The sequence below is a fragment of the Oryctolagus cuniculus genome, chromosome 15, assembly GCF_964237555.1.
Source record: "Oryctolagus cuniculus chromosome 15, mOryCun1.1, whole genome shotgun sequence".
Classification (NCBI taxonomy): Eukaryota; Metazoa; Chordata; class Mammalia; order Lagomorpha; family Leporidae; genus Oryctolagus; species Oryctolagus cuniculus.
The window spans coordinates 64955797-64976878 of record NC_091446.1 but is presented as its reverse complement, the minus strand read 5'-3'; positions in this window follow the sequence as shown (position 1 = coordinate 64976878).

Below are 21082 nucleotides of genomic sequence, written 5' to 3'. Positions count from 1 at the left end.
CTATGACACCCCTACACACATACACACAAAGAGTCACATACACAAACATCTGTGTGTGTATAATGCAACATTATGGAGCATTTCACACGCTTTGAGAAAATAATACAAAATGTAGGAATGGTAGTGATATTAAGTTTGGAATATATGTTTTCTGCTGATACTACTGAGTGAGGCTGAGTACAGCTCTGTGATATGTGCGTAACCCCACACACTTAAGGCTTATCGTTGAGGCTCTACATAAATATGAATACTACCTAATCCACTGCCCGTTCTTCACCCCCTCCTCCCACAGTGTGGGTCACCATGAGAGAAGTGTGGAGTGGAGAATAAGGGGTGGAACAAAAGTTACTGGACACCTTCATGCAGCTCCTAACCTGCCGCCACAGAGGAGAAGCCTGGGCTGGCTTGAGGCATAACACTGGACAGTAAGAAGGAAGCTTCTCTGCTGCCCAGCTGCTCCCCAAAATTAGCATCCATCAAAAAATTCTCTTCACTGGCTCATTATCCACTCTCTTTAGGCCCCAGCGCCTTTTCCTGTGTTTGTATTGTTCTTGTCAGAGCAGGAAGTCTTCCTGGAAATCTTCCAGAAATTGGACATCCTCTTGCTAACCCAAGGGACATTGGTCACAAGCATGCACTGTGCCGCACCCCCACCCCCGCTCTTGGCCCCCTCGACTCTTGACCAAGGCCAGAACAACAGGAAGTCATATTCCCTCCTGGTGAGCATCAGCCCTGAGCCTTTCTCCCTCCACAGTAACACCAAGATCAACAACTTCTCGTCATAGAAAACAACAAGGTAGAAATATTTTTTAAAAGGATTTACTTTAGAGGCCAGCACTGCAGCATAGTGGATAAAGCCGCTGCCTGCGGCACCAGCAACCCATTTGGGCACCAGTTCTAGTCCTGGCTATTCCACTTCCGATCCAGCTCTGTGCTATGGCCTGAGAAAGCAGTAGAAGATGGCTCAAGTCCTTGGGCCCTTGAACCTGCATGGGAGACCTGGAAAAGCTCCAGGCTCCTGGCTTTGGATCGGCGCAGCTCCAGCCATTGAGACCATCTGGGGAATGAACCAACGGATGGAAGACCTCTCTCTCTCTCTTTGCCTCTACCTCTCTGTCACTCTGCTTTTCAAATAAATTATTTATTTGAGAGAGAGGCAGAGACAAAGATCTTCAGTCAACTGGTTCACTCCCCAAATGGCTGTGACAGTCAGTCTGGGCCAGGCTGAAGCCAAGAGCCAGGAACTCAATCCAGGTCTCCCATGTGGCTGCAGGGGTCCAAGGACTTGAGCCATCTTCTGCTGCTCTCCTAGGTGCATTAGCAGGGATCTGGATTGGAAACAGAGCAGCCAGTACTCAAACTGGAGCTCTGATATGGGATCCAGCATCATAGGTGGTGGCTTAACCCACTGAGCACCAATGCTGGCCCAGAAAAAAGAATTTTTAGAGGAAATGATTAAAATGCAGAACACCGGTTAAAAAATGACAATTACTTACATTTTCACAATGTTGCTTTTCTGTGGGTTCCTTTCATTCACTCATGTGCACATGAGGTTCAGCACTGAAACTCCCCAAACAGATCCACTGTTTCCACTCAGTGCGCCAGGCTCTCTCCCTGTTCTTTCTCCTTGAACTGTCAAAATCTTCATCTCCTCTAGTCTTCATGGCAGATGCTAAGGCCAATGTGAGAGTACCCAACTGTGTTGCTATCCTTGGAAGATCTCATTATAAGCTAATTACTCAGGGTGTCCTCAAGCATCCATAAAAAGGGGTTTCTGAGGTCTACCATCTTGTATACAAAGTATTGAAAGTCCAAAGCACCCTGAAAACTAAAAGTTTTTGTATAACTCAGAGATAAAACCTGACTTGAACTGATGTGTAGCTCTTTAAATTCCCCATTTAACTGACTTAATGTGAATATCCATGTTTTGTTCTAGAAGTAAGTGATTACCAGGGCCCCCACCCCATTCTGATGAATGCTATAGAATAAATAGCATGCTCACCATGTTACCTTATTAGAATTTGAAAAACTCTGAATTGTGAATACATCTAGTTCCAAGGATTTGGGATACTGTATCTTGAACTTTGGAAATTCCTTTAATGGGTGTTTAACCTGTCCATAGTGTGTGTGTGTGTGTGTGTGTGTGTGTATTTTAAAGATTTATTTATTTATTTATTTATTTGAAAGTCAGAGTTACACAGAGAGAGAAGGAGAGGTAGAGAGTGAGAGAGGTCTTCCATCCGTTGGTTCACTCCTCAATTGGCCACAACAGCTGGTGCTGTGCCAATCCGAAGCCAGGAGCCAGGAGCTTCTTCCAGATCTCCCACAAGAGTGCACAGGCACAAGGGCTTGAGTCATCCTCTACTGTTTTCCCAGGCCATAGCAGAGAGCTGGATTGGAAGTGGAGCAGCAGGGACTCGAACTGGCACCCATATGGGATGTAGGTGCTGCAGGAGGCAGCTTACACCAGCTATGCCAAAGCACCGACCTCCTGTTCGTAGTATATTAAAGGTTCTGGAAAGTTTTGTGGTATACAAGAAACTAACCTTACATCGCATCCTCCAATTTATTTGGCTACAAAACATTTTTACCACTTGTTATCTCTTAATATATCCCAGAATTCCCCTGTGGACACTTGGAAAATGGGATGTTTAGAAGAATTTAACTCTCCAAAAATGAGGCTGCAGATATAGGAAAGGGTAGATCTTCCTCAGAGCTCCTAGACCCCAGGTGCAAGCGTCAGTTTGTCCCATTCTCAGGTCTAAGGCCACGGACAAGGTGAGAAGCTGGAAGAGGAATGAGTGAGGCGAGACCTTTGTGGCTCATCTGGGCCATGGCTTGCCGAAACACCCAACTATAACTCACACATATTGAGAATCAAACCAGACATCCAAACCACACCAGGAGCCAAACAGTTAAAAATTGAGCTAAAGATGAGAATCGGGAGCTCTGCAGGATTTCAAGAACTGAGGAGTCCAAGTACCCAACAGCAAAGAATCCCTGGGTCTAAACAATCTTTTGCTTCATCTCAAGAGCTTCTGTGGGGCCGGCGCTGTGGCGCAGCAGGTTAATGCCCTGGCCTGCAGCGCCGGCATCCCATGTGGGCACCAGTTCTAGTCCTGGCTGCTCCTCTTCTGACCCAGCTCTCTGCTATGGCCTGGGGAAGCAATAGAAGATGGCCTGAGTCCTTGGGCCCCTGCACCCACGTGGGAGACCCGAAGGAAGCTCCTGGTTCCTGGCTTCGGATCGGTGTAGCTCCAGCAGTTGCAGCCATCTGGGGAGTGAACCAGTGGATGGAAGACCTCTCTCTCTCTGCCTCTACCTCTCTCTGTAATTCTGCCTTTCAAATAAACAAATCTTAAAAAAAAAAAAAAAAAAAAAAAAAAAAAAAAAAAAAAAAAGAGCTTTTGTGTGCTTCCTGCACCCATTCTGGACTTGACAATTAGAATGCTCATTGAGCACTCCTGACAAGTATATGAAATCAGTAATAGGCAACTGGGATCCATTTAATGTCCTTTCTTGACCCATGCAATGGCGTAGTATTTAGATACTTGTGAGGAGAACAAATTCAAGCAATGAAGGTTTTAAAAATGTTTCTTGATTCTCTGGTCTTCTAGTTATTGGACTTTAAAATTCTTTAAAAGTATGCTTTGACCAAAAATGTTGGGCTTGGGTATCATGTCTCAGCAGAATCAGAGCTGGGCACACTGACATGTCAGACTATGCTTGTCAGGAGATAATTATCTTGGCTACTATTCCTTAACATCCTTGGATCTTCTAGGTCTCAGGAAACCTTTCAGAGTTAGCTTCAGGTAACTCGGATAATTCATTCATTTCCTCTGAGCTTTTAATGCTGATCACTGAGAGCATCAGAAACACATTGGAAAAAGGCTGGGTTGAGTCCACCCCAGCTTTGCGGTAAGTGAACTCTGTTGCTACTCTAAGAATGGGATGTATAGGGGCCAGTGCTGTGGCATAGCGCCTCCAGTGCCAGCAGCCCATATGGGCACTGGTTCGAGTTCCCAGCTGCTCCACTTCAGACCCATCTCTCTGCTATGGCCTGGGAAAGCAGTAGAAGATGGGCCAAGTCCTCAGACCCCTGCACCTGCGTGGGAGATCCGTAAGAAGCTCTTGGCTCCTGGCTTTGGATCGGTGCAGCTCCGGCCAATGCTGCCAACTGGGGAGTGAACCAGCGGATGGAAGACCTCTCTCTCTCTCTCTCTCTCTCTCTCTCTCTCTCTCTCTCTGCCTCTCCTCTCTCTGTGTAACTCTGACTTTCAAATAAAATAAATCTTTCAAAAAAAAAAAAAAAAAAAGAACCAGGAGCCAGCACCGTGGCCCAGTAGATTGATCCTCTGCCTGAGGCGCCAGCATCTCATATGGGAGCCAGTTCTAGTCCCAGCTGCTCCTCCTCCAATCCAGCTCCTTGCTGTGGCCTGGGAAAGCAGTAGAAGATGGCCCAGGTGCTTGGCCCTTTGCACCTGCATGGGAGACCAGGAAGAAGCACCTGGCTCCTGGCTTCAGATCCACGCAGCTCCAGCCGTTGCAGCCATTTGGGTAGTGAACTAATGGAAGGAAGACCTTTCTTTCTGTCTCTCCCTCTCACTGTCTGTAACTCCACTTCTCAAATAAATAAATAAAATCTAAAAAAAAAAATGGGATGTATAGACCTTTAAAAAATGGATCGACATTGTGGTGCAGCAGGTTAAGCTGCTGCTTGGGACATTGGGTATCCTATATTGGAGTGATGACTAAAATCCAAGCTGTTCCATTTCCAATCCAGCTTCCTGCTAATGCATCTGAACAGGCAGTGGGGTAATGGTCCAAGTACTTGGGCCCCTGTCACCTATTGGCAGACCAGGATGGAGTTCCTGGCTTCAACCTGGCCCAGATCTGGCTATTGTAGCCATTTGAAAAGTGAACCAGTGGATGAAAGATCTCTCTCTCTCTCTCTCTCTCTCTCTCTCTCTCTCCCTTGCTCTGTCATTCTGCCATCAAGAAATAAAAAATACATCTTCTAAAAAATATCCCTTCCAAAATTCTGATGTTCACCCCTTGACAACCTCTCTGTGCTTGCCCTCTACAACTTAACCTCTACAGCCTTGGCAACATGCTGTTTTGAGTCAAATAATTCTTTGCTGTTTGTAGCTGTCCCGTGCATAACAACCAAAAATGTTTTCAGACACTGCCAAATGTCTCCCGATGGGCAAAATCATCACCTCATTGAGAACACTGCTCTGTTCAAATGAGAAGGTCACATGGCAGAGAGAATGCATATCTGAGTGAGTCCCCTAGCTGTACCCTGGGCTGGCTGTACCTAGACATCTATTATATTTCCTATGTGCCCCTGTACATTTTCTACTAATGTAACCTGAGTCGCAGTTTACTCACTCATATAATAAAGAAGAGCAATAGTGAAAATCTCAAGGGCTTATTAGGAAAATTAAATATGCTAACTCATGTAAAAAATTACAGCATGACAGAATGTCCCAGTACATGTGGAATATTATTAACTACCCAGGGCTCCACACCTACATTTAAGGTGACCACTAGCTGCTCTTAAACTATCTTATAAAACACTTCATGAGCTGACCTTACCTCTATGGCTTTGTTTTTCCACATACCCCCTCCAGACTCCACGCTCTAGACTGCTTGCAATTCCAGGGAGGCCGCCAAGGTTTTTATGGCCCCTGCAGTCTTTGCATATGTCATATGGCTCCTGCTGCCTGGAACTCTCTTTCCCTTCCCCCAGAAACTCCTACGCACCCTCCAGGTCTCAGCTTGGACACTGCTGAGTCCAGGAAGGCTTTTCCTCTCCCAGATCTGGGCAAAGGAGCCTCCTTCACAGTTCCCTGGTGTCTGTACTTCCCATCATCACACTCTGACACTACGTGGTCATTTCCTGGTTGTCTGTCTGAATTGCTTTCCCCACTGGGAGATCTCCATGTGGTGAGAAATGCTGTCTTGCGCATTGCCAGATCTCCAGACCTAGCATGGTGCCTGACTGTGTAATGTTTGTCTGGTCAATGACTAACTATGAACTGCTGCAGCACTAATATAGAAAGGATTCTGTTTTTTTTTTTTTTTTCTTTTTTCTTGACAGGCAGAGTGGATAGTGAGAGAGAGAGACAGAGAGAAAGGTCTTCCTTTTTGCCGTTGGTTCACCCTCCAATGGCCGCCACGGCTGGCGCACTGTGGCCTGCGCACCGCCCCAATCCAAAGGCAGGAGCCAGGTGCTTCTCCTGGTCTCCCATTGGGTGCAGGGCCCAAGTACTTGGGCCATCCTCCACTGCACTCCCGGGCAACAGCAGAGAGCTGGACTGGAAGAGGGGCAACCGGGACAGAATCTGGCGCCCCGACCGGGACTAGAACTGGTCTGCCGGCGCCGCTAGGTGGAGGATTAGCCTATTGAGCCGCGACGCTGGCCCTGTTTTTGTCTTGCTAGGATTCTCTTTTTCTCCTCCTTCCCCAGGAACGACATGTTATTATTTTCATTTGAAGAGTCAGTACTTACAAATTGAACAAAATTTAACAGTTATCAAAGGGTATTTGGAAGAGTAGAGCTTCTTCCCCATCCTCCATCCACACAGCTTCTCTTTCCTGAAGACAATATGTTAGACATTCTCATGCAACCTTCCAGAAATAGTCCAACTGTGCATTTTAGATGAAGTCTTTGTCATCTAACTACTGGATTTTCCTAAGTGCTACCACCCCATTATCTTGACTCTAGTTTGGGTAGTCAGCAAAAGTCCTCTCCCTTGCCTAAATTCTGCCTTCCCAAATCAACATCATAGATTCAATGGAACAGGAAACAAATTTTCACTCTTCTGGAACAGCAGGGTTCAGGGGCAACAGCAAGAGGAAAATTGATAGATTGCGGCATATCTACTCTCAGATGAGAGAGAGAAAGTAAAAGCAGACGCTGAGGGGACAGGATGCTCTAAGGAATATGCCATGATCACTATCTCCTGCAAAGCCCCACCTTCTCCCTCGCTGCCTTGAGAAATCAAGGGGGAGGGTCAAGCTCCACTTCAGGCTTCCTCCTCTCTCCTCAATAAGAGGAAGAGAACTTCAGTGCTTAGTCATTTCCCACTGGGTTGGGCTTTACCTGGGATTCTGAGTCATCGCACAGGTGCTAGGTAGAGAGGTATGTGCTGCCCAACATGACACATCTGCCTGCCCAGGAAGGAGGTTAGCCACTGAACATAAAGTATTGGGGGGTTTCAGGGACCACTCCAATCTGACCCTGGATGCTAAGACCACCTACTACTCTGTGTGTCTCAGAGTACCTAGCCAAGGATGACACTGAGGGGTAGAGAATCAAGAATATAGGGCTCCTTTGTTTCTCTAACACCTTTTCCTTTTCTCCCTCCACTTCCACTAACAGAGAACCTCCATCCTGGTGTGTATCTTCGAGTACCCCATTAGGAAAATCCAAACCCTCCTGAGAGGTCTTGATTAAAAGCCCTCAATCCTAGGCGCAGTAACAATGCTATTTCCCTTCTCTTCTCTGAGTAGGGGAGAAAGTCCAGGGCCTGAGCATAGATCCCAAGGCAGTCTCAGAAGTTCACCAAATCTTTTAGCCCTGCCAAGGGTTTCCTGGAGCTGGCTAGAGGTGTCCAGCCCAACCCTGGAAGGGGATTTCCACTTCTGCTTGACTTTCACCGTCCCTCCAGCAACTGTTTCCACTCCCATTAAACTATGATAATTATGATAGACTGAATCATGTCCTCCCAAGAATGTCCACATCCTAACCCCTGGGACCTATGAATATGTCACCTTGCATGACAAAAAAAAAAAAAGACTTTGAATATGTGGTTACGTTAAGGATCCTGACATGAAGGGATTATTGTGGGTTATCCAATGTAATCACCAGGGTCCTTATGAAAGGGAAACAGAGGGACTAGCATGAGCAGAGGTCATAGTGACACAGCTCATGAGCTGAGAAATGTGGGCAGCCTCAGAACCTGGAAAAGACAAGGAACAAGTTCTGCCAAGAGCCTACAACCTTGTTGGCCCGTTTTGAACTCCGACCTCCAGAACCATAAGATAATACATTTGTGTTGTCTCAAGCCATTAGTTTGTGGCCATTTATGACATCAACAATAGAAAATTACTATGAATTTTGATACCAAGAATAGAATATGGTGCTAATAATAAATACCTAAAAAACCAAGTGACTTTAGAATTGGGCAGTAGGCAATGGATGGAGAGAGTTTTAAGGGACATGATAGCAAGAAGTCTAAAGTGTCTTGAACTGTGTATATTGAAAACCCTGCTAGTGATGGATTAAAAGAAGTGAAGGGGCCAGCACTGTGGCTTAGCGGGTAAAGCCAGTGCCTGCAGTGCCAGAATCCCATATAGATGCCAGTTCGAATTCCAGCTGCTCCACTTCCAATCCAGCTCTGTGCTGGCCTGGGAAAGCAGCAGAAGATGGCCCAAGTCCTTGGGCCCCTGCACCCTTGTGGGAGACCAGGAAGAAGCTCCTGGCTCCTGGCTTTGGATTGACCCAGCTCCAGCCATTGAGGCCATCTGGGGAGTTAGCCAGCAGATGGAAGATTCTCTCTCTCTCTCTCTCTCTCTCTGCCTCTTCTTCTCTCTCTAGCTTTCAAATAAATAAATAAATCTTTAAAAAAAAGGAAATGAAGAGGAAAGTAGAGAACATCTATATTGTCTTAGCAATAAACAAGATGTTGGTAGAAATGTGGACATTAAAGAGGTTGCTTGTGAGAGCTTGCAAGGAAGTGAGGAACATTTTATTGGAAACTGCAGGAGGAGCACATCCATGTTATATTGTGTCAGATACCTTAGCTGCATGTGTCCTACAGCTATATGGAAAATAGAAAATGTAAACAATGAACTTGAGTAGTTAGCTGAAGAGATTTCCAAACAAAGTGTTAAGCTGCAATGTACTTTATTCTGGATATTTAAAGTGAAATTTAAGAGAAAACAAGATAAATTAGGAGAAAAACTTTAAACAAAAAACAATCAGGATTTGGGGATTTGAGAATTTTTGCAGTCTATCCATATTGGAAAAAATGCTAAAATTAGAAGCCCCGGTTTCAGGAAAGAATACTCTGGAGAGGAAGAGCGGGGTGTGCTGGACAATGTTTTGCTGTTGTTTCCAAAGAATCATAAAGTCAGAGTATTCAATCACGTAGAGGCTTCTTAGAAGAGATTGGGCTGTGACTAAGGGGGTCCCCTCCACCATCTCAGAGAAGGAATTATGCAAGAAAGATCTGCGGAGATACCTCTTGTATAATGGAGTAAACATCTTTGATATATGAGTGACTGGTAAGGTTCTTAAGAATATAATACCAGCAGAAACACCACCAGCTCAGACAGAAAGCCAAAACAGAGAGAGGATGAAAGAAAAAAAAAAAAAGACTCTTGACTCTCAAAATTCTAGAGGCAGGAAGTAATGCTGTTAAAATTAGTCACCTGTATTCTCTCCGTCTCTCTCTCACTGTCCACTCTGCCTGTCCAAAAAAAAAAAGTCTCCTGTAAACAGGAACTACCCTCCAAAAAAAAAAGGAAAAGTGACTCCAAGGGTGGAGGAGTAAGGCCATGGAGAACAGAACCTTGAGCCTAGGAGGGTTTTTCCCATACCTTGAACCCAAAGGAATTTGCTCAGCTGGAGTTTCACATTGTTTGGGACTGTTGACATCTTCTTCTCCTTCTTTTTTCATTATTTCTTTATTACATTATGCCTATCTCTGGGAGCTGATAAATTTTTGGAAGAGTGTCACAAGTTCATAGATGGAAAGGAATTGTGGCACTGGCTGGAGTATACCCAGCACCTCACCCATACCTTATTCAGATTATTTATGTGATGAGATTTGGAGGTTTTTTTAAAGATTTATTTATTTATTTGAAAGACAGAGTGACACAGAGAGAGAAGAGAGACAGAGAGAGAGAGAGAGAGAGAGGGAATCTTCCACCCACTGGTTCACTCTCCAAATGACCACAACAGCCAGGGTTGAGCCAGGAGGAAGCTAGGAGTTTCTTCTGGGTCTCCCATGTAGGTGCAGGGGCTTAAGGACTTGGGCCATCCTCTACTGCTTTCCCAGGAGCATTAGCAGGGAGCATCAGAAGTGGAGCAGCAGGGACCTGCACCAGTGCCCATATAGAATGCTGGTGCTGCAGACGGTGACTTAACCCGCAGCATCACAGGACCAGCCCCAAATTTGGAGCTTTTGAGATTATATCAGATTTATATAATATTTTAGATTTTCAGTTGATGATATGAAAGGGTTGGGATTGGGGGGATGTTGGGATGAAGTCAGTATATTTTGCATGTGAGGCAAATTGAATCTTTTTTTTTTTAATAAAGATTTATTTATTTATTTGAAAGGTAGAGTTACAGAGAGGGAGAGGCAGAGAGAGAGGTCTTCCATCTGCTGGTTCACTCCCCAGATGGCCTCAATGGCTGGAGCTGGGTCGATCCAAAGCCAGGAGCCAGGAGCTTCTTCTGGGTCTCCCACAAGGGTGCAGGGGCCCAAGGACTTGGGCCATCTTCCACTGTTTTCCCAGGCCATAGCAGAGAGCTAGTCAGAAGTTGAGCAGCTGGGACTCAAATTGGCACCCATATGGGATGCTGGCATTGCAAGAAGTAGCTTTACCTGCTATGCCACAGTGCCAGAGCATAAATGTGGGTCTTTGAGGGACAGAGGGAAAATCCCTGGAATCTGTGAATGTGTCAGCTTACATAGTAAAAGAGACTTAGCAAATGTGATTAAGTTAAGGACCTTGCGATGAGGAGATTATCCTAGATTATCTGGGCAGAATCAATGTAATCATACTGTGTAAGGGGATCATCGTAAGACAGAAACAGAAGGATCCGAGGGCGAGCAGATGTGATGACAGAAGCAAAGGTCAGGGTGATGTGAGGTCTTGAGCCAAGGAACACAGACAGCCCCTGGAAGCTGGAAAAGGCAATGAAATAGATTCTCCCCTAGGGCCTCCAGAGGACGCATTTTAGATTTCTGACCTTGAGAAATGTAAGACAAGACATTTGTTGTTCTTTGAAGCTATTACGTTTGTAGTAATTTTTTACGGAAGCAACAAGAAACTAATGAAAGTACGTTAACCTCTTCCTACATCAAACTGTACACCACCCAAATCAACCTACTCACTCTCCCACCTGAGGCCCCTTCTACCTTTCTCTCTTCCCTGGATTTCCGACATGAAAATCCTGAACTAAACTCCCCCATAGGCTTCTACCAATTGTGTCCTTGGCACCCCTTCACGCCCCACACTTCCTGCTTCCTCTTTACCTCGGCCCATGCTGTTTCCTCTGCTCAGAGTGTTACTTCTCTAACTGGCTCTCCTAACCTCGCATGCCTTTCTTGCACATCTTCCTCATCATGATGCTTTTGTTGCATGCTGTTCATGTACTTGACTCTGGCCCCATTTGACCTTTAGCTCACTGAGGTTGGACTAGGGCTTTCATTTCCATACCTAGTAGACTGCACAATGTCAGGCCCTTGACCAGACCTGAGTGAGTGTTTGCTAAGTGAATAAATGAAGGCTGAATCAGTAAATCAATTAATCGTTTAAGTCTTTTTCCAGCTCCCGGACCTCACTAATGGAGTCTAAGACTACCCCTCTTTTAGCAGGCCTTTTAAAAAATGCAACCTTGGACTAGTGGGACATTAAAGTTAATGAGTTATTTTAGACCTTAACAAGGTGATCAAGCAGAACAAGGGCAACAACAACGACAAAAAAAAAAACCCACAAAATTTCCCAAAGTAAAGAAGTATAAAGGTAGGAACAGGGAAGGCACCAGAGACGAATGTGACCAACATTTCCTTTGAAATGCGAATAATATTTCCTTATAAGTGTGCACATATTTACAAAGAACTTTCACATTATCTATGATATCTTAATCCTGGAAGGCAGTTTGGATGTGTGTTGTTCTTTACTATACTGTACATTTAAGGCTTGAAGAGATTTCTAATACCGTAGGAAAAGACTAAGGACTAAAAAAGACTAAGACTAAAAAGTCAAAGGAAAATAACAAGATACAGAAACACATGTGGAATGTGAATACAACTATGTAAGAAAGTAGCAGATAGAGGAAAGGACAGAAGGAAATATATTGAAATGAGTTCATTCAATAAATACGTATTAAATGCCTGCCATATTCCATACATCATGGTAGGTGCTGGGGATATAATAATGATCAAAAGTAAAAGATCAGGCGCAGTTTTGTGACACAGCAGGTTAAGCCTCCAATTGCAACACCATAATTCCATATCCTAGTGCCTGTTTGAGATCTGGCTATTCTACTTGCAAACCAGCTTCCTGCTAATGCATCTGGAAAATCAGTGGAAGATTGCCCAAGTGCTTGGGCCCTTGCCACCCATGTGGGAGACCCAGTTGGAGTTCCCGGCTCCTGGTTTTGGCCTGGCCCAACCCAAATCATTGTGGCCATTTGAAGAGTGAACCAGTAGATGAAATTCTCTCTCTCTTTCACTCTTTCTCTCTCTCAAGCTCTGCCTTTAAAATTAAAATCTTGAAAAGAAAAAAAAAATTAAAAGCACACAGTCCCTGGCTTCATGAAGGTTATGATTTGGTGGGGGAAAAAATTAACATTAATCAAATAATGATGTAGCAAAGGTAAAATTGCAACTGTGGAAAGCACATCAAAGAGATGGTACATGGTACAATGAAACTGTAGATAAAATAGTGGGATGACAATCTGGGACATGCTCAAGCCCCAAATGGTAGAGTTAGAAACATACCAGGGGACTCCAATTTAATCCCATCAAGGTAGCATGTACCAATGCCATCTCACCAGTCCAAGTGATCAATTTCAGTTCACAATTGATCATAATGAAAGGACTGAGAGTCAAAGGAAGCACATAAACAAGTCTAGTACCTGCTAATACTAACTGATAGAATAAATAAAGGGGAGAGTGATCCAACATGGGAAGCGAGATACTCAGCAGACTCATAGAATGGTGGATGTCCTAAACAGCACTCTGGCCTCAGAATCAGCCCTAAAGGCATGCGGATCTGGCTGAAAAGCCCATGAGAGTATTTCAGGCATGGAAAGCCAAGACACTCTGGGGAAAAAAAAAAAAACCTAAATGAAAGATCTCTGTGAGTGAGATCCCAGTGGAAAGAACAGGTCTTCAAAGAAGGAGGTACCTTTCTCTGAAGGGAGGAGAGAATCTCCACTTTGACTATGACCTTGTCTAAACAAGATAAGAGTCGGTGAACTCAAAAGGCTTCCATAGCCTTGGAAACTCATGACTGGTGCATAGGGAGATTACTGACGCCATAAACAGGAGTGTCAATTTGTAAAGTCAACAACAGGACTTACTCCTCATGTAGGATCTCTGCCCTTAATGTGCTGTACATTGAGACTTAATGCTATAATGAGTACTCAAACAGTATATTTCGCTTTGTGTTTCTATGGGGGTGCAAACTGTTGAAATCTTTACTTAATGTATACTAAACTGATCTTCTGTAAAAAAAAAAAAAAAAAGAAAGAAAGAAATTATCAATTCCCAACTTGACTCTCACTGGGATTAAACATGACAATAGGTCTGATCTGATTTCATCAGCATGTAAAAAATCATCTATTATTTTTCACTTTATGTTTGTGTGGGAGCAAACTGTTGAAATCTTTACTTAATGTATGCTAAACTGATCTTCTGTATATAAAGAGAATCGAAAATGAATCTTGATGTGAATGGAAGGGGAGAGGGAGTGGGAAAGGGGAGGGATGCGGGTGGGAGAGACGATACAGGGGGGAAGCCATTGTAATCCATAAGCCGTACTTTGGAAATTTATATTCATTAAATAAAAGTTAAAAAAAAAAAAAAGTGGGATGTTCTGTGGACACGGGCAGCTCAGAAAAGATTTCTGAAGGCATGAGGAGGAACTTAACTGTAGAATAAAGTCAGGAAGAAAGTCCTAAGCAGAAGAAATATTATCTGCAAAGATCCTATAGTGCGAGAGGGACTGACATATAAGGGAGGCTGAGTAGAGTGAGATTAGGGAAGTTTGGTACTAGGTGGGGCTAAGATAGGCGGTAGGGGCCAGACCCTGCCCAGACCTGCAGATCAACATTAAAGAACAATAGGACTTATTAAGCACATTTGCATTTTCAAAGGATTACTTCATTTTAGGTGAACAGAATGTATTGATAGTCATGTGGAAGGGAATGGAAGGAGTGATAAAATCAATTTGGGAAACCAATTGGGAAGCTATTGCAGTGATCCAGGCTAGAGCTGATGGTGGCTTGGACACAACTAATGGTGGGTGATGGTGAAGATAAGGAAAAATGGACGACTTCAAGAGACAGTAGGCAGGGCTGGTGCTGTGATACAGTGGGTTAAGTGCAGCCAGCCGTGCTGGCATCGCATATGGACCCCAGTTTGAGCCCCAGCTGTTCCACTTACAATCCAGCTCTCTGCTAATGTACCTGGGAGGGCAGCAAAAGATGATCCAAGTCCCTGAGCCCCTGCCACCCACATGGGAGACTCGGAGGGAGCTCCTGGCTGGCTCCTGGCTTCCGCCTGGCCCAGCTCTGGCTGTTGCAGCCATTTGGGGAGTGAACCAGAGAATGAAAGATCCTCTCAGTCTCTCCTCTCTGTAATTCTGCTTTTCAAATAAATAAATAAGTCTTTTCTTTAAATATGGACATTAGGCAAATTTCCAGGATTTGGTGATGGATAGGATGATGGGGTGGATGGAAAGAAGTGCCAGGGTGATTCCTAGAATGCTTGTATAAGCGAATAGATGTGGTACCACCATTTGAGACAGAATGAGATGGAAGAAGTCCAGGTTGGGGCATGAAGACAAGGCCAGTTTGGGACAGGTTGACTTTGAGGTACCCTGTGTGAGACAACCAGTAGAGGTGTTGAGTAGATTATGGAAAATAGGGACTGGAGCTCAAAGGACAAGTCTGGCTGGAGAGAAACCTTTGTGATTCCTCTGTCTATTGGTGGCAGTTTAGCCCTGAATATGCAGAAGATTTTCCCAGAGAAAGTTTCGGGTAGGAAGAAGGGAATGTTTAGGATCATAGTTTGAGGAGTATAATATTCAAGACCAAGTAGAAGGAGTGGGCATTTAGCACACTGGTTAAATTGCTACTTGGGAACTCTCACAATCTATGCTGGAGTGCCTAGAACTCTGTTTCCTGTCCCAGATTCCTGCTAATGCCCACCCTGGGAGACACAAGTGATAGCTCAAATAGTTGGCTCCTTGTCACTCGTATGAGAGACATGGATTAATTTCCCAGTTGATGTGAACCCTTGGATAGGGCTAATACTCAGCTGTGGGGACCAGTTCTACTCAACTACTAAATAGTGCCTGTTCCATGATTCCCCCTAGGTGACCCCCTGACATACAGCCTCTCTCCACAACTCAGCAACCACAGGGCTGATGCTTGGCACAGCAGGGCCCTCTGAGACCCCTCCCTCCTCTAGCTGCTGATTGGTTGGTCAGTTGGTCGAAGTGCTAATACTGGGCAATCCTGCTGGATAAATATTTTAAATATCACCTCCTGCCTGCAAGTACTGTTTCTCAAAATCGAGAAAATGTTTTTCCCCTCTGTAACTATAAATTTCTATCCATTTGTAAAAATAACTATAAAACTAGTTTTATATAAATATAAAAGTAACATTCTCTCATAACATTCACAGCTTCTGTTAACATTTCTGTTTTTGAGGGTTTCTTTTCCAATATCAGCCTCTTCTGGTTGGTCTTTTTCAGTTATTTATTTATTTATTTATTTATTTATAAAGGCAGAGAGACAGAGAGATAGACAGAGATAAGGGTACAGAGAGACAGAGATAGATTTCCCATTTGCTGGTTCACTCCCCAAATGCTCACAATGCCTGAACTGGCCTGGGCCAGGTGGAAGACAGGAGCTGAGAACTCAGTCCAGGTCTCCCATATGGATGGCAAGGACCTACCCATCTGAGCCATCGTCTGCTGCCTCCTAGAGTCTGCATTAGCAGGAAGCTGGAGTCAGGAGCTGGAGCGAGATATCAAACCCAGGCACTCCATTGTAGGATGTGGGTGTCTTAAACGGAATCTTAGCCATAAGGTCAAACATCTGCCTTTGTTTCATGTGTTTTATGTTACTTTTTTGATAGCACTTTCCACTTGGAATCGGTGTCTTGATTCTGTTTGCTTTGCAAAGTTATGAGCTCCTTGAAGACTAGTACTTTCTCATTTATTCTTGTATCACCAGCATTTAAAAGAATATGTGGTGTATGTATACTCTAATAAAATAAAAAATATTGTTGAATGATTCTCAGTGTAACTTCAAGGACAGAAGAGGGCCTAGACAATCTTTTCTCCCCATTTGTTGTTTTTCAAAGATGTATTTTATTTATTTGACAGTCAGAGAGAGAGAGAAATCTACTGCCCACTGGTCCACTCCCCAAATGGCCAGTTGGCTACAGCTGGGCTAGGTCAGAGCCAGGAACCCAGAACTCCACCTGGATCTCCCATGTAGCTGGCAGGGCCCCAAGCACTCAGCCCGTCTTCCTCAGCTTTCCCAGGCACATTAGCAGAGAGCTGGAATGAAAGTGGAACAGCCGGGACCAAACGACACTTTGGTATAGGATGCCAGCTCACAATTTGTTATTTAAAACTCAACAACAGGCCGGCGCCACAGCTCACTAGGCTAATCCTCCGCCTAGCGGCGCCGGCACACAGGGTTCTAGTCCCGGTCGGGGCACCGGATTCTGTCCCGGTTGCCCCTCTTCCAGGCCAGCTCTCTGCTGTGGCCAGGGAGTGCAGTGGAGGATGGCCCAGGTGCTTGGGCCCTGCACCCCATGGGAGACCAGGAAAAGCACCTGGCTCCTGGCTCCTGCCATCGGATCAGCGCGGTGCGCCGGCCACAGCGCGCCGGCCGCGGCGGCCATTGGAGGGTGAACCAACGGCAAAGGAAGACCTTTCTCTCTGCCTCTCTCTCTAACTGTCCACTCTGCCTGTCAAAAAATTAAAAAATAAAATAAAATAAAATAAAACTCAACAACATATTGACACATAATACAACATGGATGAAATTTGAAAATTTCATGCTATGCAAAAAAGGCAATTCACAAAGGATCATATAGTATTTAATTCTATTTATATGAAATGTCCAGAATTAACTAAAGCATAGACACAAAAGAAATTAGGGAGTTGCCTAGGGTTGAAAGTGAAACTTTCTTGGAGAAAAAAAGTGTTTGCTAATTTGGGATTTCTTTGTGACATGATGAAAATGTTCTAAAATAGCATCGTATTGTACAACTCTGTGAACAGACTAACAAATCATCAAGTTGTACATTGTCTTTTCTTTTTTGTTTAAGACTAATTTATTTGAAAGGCAGAGCTACCAAGAGAAGGAGAGACAGAGAAATAGATATTTTCCATCTGCTGGTTCACTCCTCAGATGGCCACAGTGGCTGAGGCTGAGCCAAGCAGAAGCCAGGAGCCAGGAGCTTCATCCTATTCAACCACATGTGTGGCAGGGGCCCAAGCACTTGGGCCATTTTCTACTGATTTTTCCCAGGCACATTAGCAGGGAGCTGGATCGGAAGTAGAGCAGCTGGGTCTGGAACCGGCACCCAGAGGGGATTGTGGCATTACGGGTGACAGCTTAGCCCCTTACACCACAACACCAGCCCCCAAGCTGTGCACTTTTGATGGGCAAAATGTATGACATGTGAATTTTACTTCAGTAGCATTATTATTTTAAAAACCCCTCAGTAATTCCTCTCTCAGTGTGTGATCCAATGGGAGGACTCAAATACTTGATGTTGGGGAAGAAGGGGGATGCAATCCGTGGGGGTGAGCATGAAAAGGTGTATGCAGGGAGTGTTGGTTTGGGAAAGACAGGGCATACATGGAAATCAAGTTGAGTTCTGGTAATAGAATAGGCTGAAGAATATTTCAGAAGGAAGGGTTCTGGTGAAAACGGAAACCACTTCAATGAAACCAGATTTCAGCAAAAAAGGCTGAGGTTAGTTTGAAAGGGTGAAGTTTTACTTTGAAGCTGATGGCTCAAATGATCCCCTCACATGACCTGGGAATCTTTTAAGAGAAAACAACCGTTGTCCAGGAGAATGTTGAATTTTTATTTTTTTTTATTTTTTTATTTTTGTATTTGACAGGTAAAGTTATAGACAGTGAGAGAGACAGAGAGAAAGGTCTTCCTTCCATTGGTTCACTCCCCATATGGGCACCACCGATCTGAAGCCAGGAGTCAGATGCTTCTTCCTAGTCTCCCTTGCAGGTGCAGGGCCCAAGCACTTGGGCCAACCTCCACTGTCCTCCTGGGCCACAGCAGAGAGCTGGGCTAGAAGAGGAGCAACTGGGACTAGAACCCGGCGCCCATATGTAATGCCGGAGCCGCAGGCGGAGGATTAGCCAAGTGAGCCACGGCGCCAGCTCCATGAATGGGGAAATTCTGATACACTTTGCCAAACAATGCAGCATTCCTGAAGTAGAGAGCATGAAAGGAGGGCTGCTCTCCTTGCACCACTTGGGGCCCTATAGAGAGAGCTGACAGGACAAGTGCTGGACGTGTGGAGTCTGGAGCCAGCTGCCTGGGTTCATATTCTGGCTCTTTGCATTGCATCTGCATTGCCTTGTGCAAGTTCTCTTCTGTAAAACGAGGCTAAATAAGGTATAGTGCCTCCCTCAGAGGACTGTCGTGAGGATCAAATCAGACAACAAAAGATGAACTTAGCTCGGTGCTCCGTCTGGAGCCATGAAAAGAGTCGCTGGAGACGTGGCTGATGCCTGCCAGCCTGGAGTGAGCTCTCAGAGTCAGGAAAGAGACAGCAGCTGACTAGGGGTCGGGTGGTGGCTAGGAAATGGTCTGAAGACTGGTAGCGCCTCTTGCTCAACCCTGCCAGTGGGGCTCAGACTTCCTGTTGTCAGCGCCTCTGAGCCCTAACGCTGGGGCGGTTCAAGTTTGAACAAGAACTTTCTTGGCCCCTGGCGGAGGAGTGCAGAGGCTGAGCAGCAGCACAGCGTGGGCTGGGCCCCTTAGCTTCAGATCAAGCCTTTTCTCTCCTCACAGGTCTCCGCTCCCACGAAACACACAATGCAATTCTGGTGTGGTAGACATGCTGGGCTTCCCATTCGATTCTACATGAATTTACTTAACTCTGCTATAATAGTTCTTGATTATCTGCTATTATTTGGTATTAGGATTATACTCAGAGACTTATGAACTCATGTATTTTTTGTTTAATTGGAAAGGCAGAGTTAGAGAGAGAGAGAGGAAGGTACAGAAAAAGAGAAAGAGACGAGAGAGAGAGAGAGAGAGATCTCCTGTCCACTGGTTTACTCCCCAAATGGCACAATGGCCAGGGTTTGCCCAGACTGAAGCCAGGAGCCAGGAGCTTCTTCCGGGTTTCCCATATGGGTGCAAGAGCCCAAGGACTTGGGCCATCTTCTGCTGCTTTCCCGGGTGCATTAGCAGAGAGCTGGGTTAGAAGTGGAGCAGCTGGGACTCAGCCGAAACCTACAAGGGATGCTGACACTGCAGGTAGCTTTACTGGCTACACCACAATTCTGGCTCTTCATGAATTCTTGTAACAACCCTGTGAGCTGGATTTTATCTCTTTTTTACAGATGAGGAGACTGAGGCACAGAAAAGCTACTATCTATCCCAACTGACACAGCTGATGTTACAGATGAGATTCCAGTCTAGGCCACCCAAGTCCCAAACCCATGCCATGAATTGCTGCAGTACATGGTTTAAAACAATGCCCGGGATTATGAGGATCAAAATCTGAACGCTCCGGAGTTTTTCCCTCCAGGGATCCGCAGTCTAGGGAGGCTCTGAACACAGCACCCGTGAGTCCTCGTACCCCAAACTCCACTCAGAAAACTGGCTGTTCATGCAGAGAGCTCGCCCTTTGTGTATTCTAACCAGTTGTCCTAAAATGTTCTTGATCAGTGGGGCATATCAGAATCACCTGGGGAGCTTTCGCAAAATCATGAGCTCTGGCACTGGCCTGACCTGAATCACAATCTCTACAGGTGGGGCAAAGGTGTGTATATATTTTTAAAATGTTCTCAGGTGACTCGTTAAGAAACACTGCCAAAACCCATTAACACAACTGGGAAATTCCAATACTTTGGCAGCCATCTCTATCTCCCAGTCTACTTTCTGTATCTGTTCTCCAAAATCAAACCAGATGTTTGATTCAAAATAGGAGGGCACTTCAGAAAGTTCAAAAAGTAAAAATGCATATTTTTTTCATAAGACACATTTTGTGTCAGCTTTAAAAGATCTCTCGTGTTTCATTAGCCATCCTTAGGACATTATCCAGCTTTATATTCCAATCTTTGGGATAGCAATTACCAGTCATGAGATCCCTTAACACTCTGAGATAACTCAGCACCAGCCCCACATGCACATGATGGGAAATGATGTTTTCTGTTCCCTAAATGTAACAGATTCAAGCTGGGGATTTGCATCAGCACTTTTTACTTATACAAATGTTCTTGACTGAAGTCAGTTTAAGGGGGCAAAGAGAAGAAAAAGTAGTAGACTTAATTCTTTTTTTTTCCTCAGAAACCTTTTATTAAAGTTATACAAACTTCATGTATTTCATAAATACAACTGTAGGAACACAGTGATAGTGATTCTTCCCACTATTCCCACACTCCCACCTCCACTCCTAACCTTCTTCCTCCTCCCTCTCTTATTCCCATTCTTATTTTTTACTAAGATCTATTTTCAATTAACTTTATACACAGAAGATTAATTCTAAGTAAAGATTTCAACAAATAGTATGAAAAAAACTGGTCCTCAATAGTTTTTTTAATGTTATAAGGCAATTTGATGTTAATTACTAATATTTTCTTTTTTTAGATTTATTTATTTATTTGACAGGTAGAGTTACAGACAGTGAGAGAGAGACAGAGAGGTCCTACTTCCATTGGTTCACGACCCAAATGGCCACAATGGCCGGAGCTGTGCCGACCCAAAGCCAGGAGTTAGGTGCTTCTTCCTGGTCTCCCATGTGGGTGCAGGGCCCAAGCTCTTGGGCCATCCTCCACTGCCTTCCCAGGCCACAGCAGAGAGCTGGATTGGAAGAGGGGCAACCAG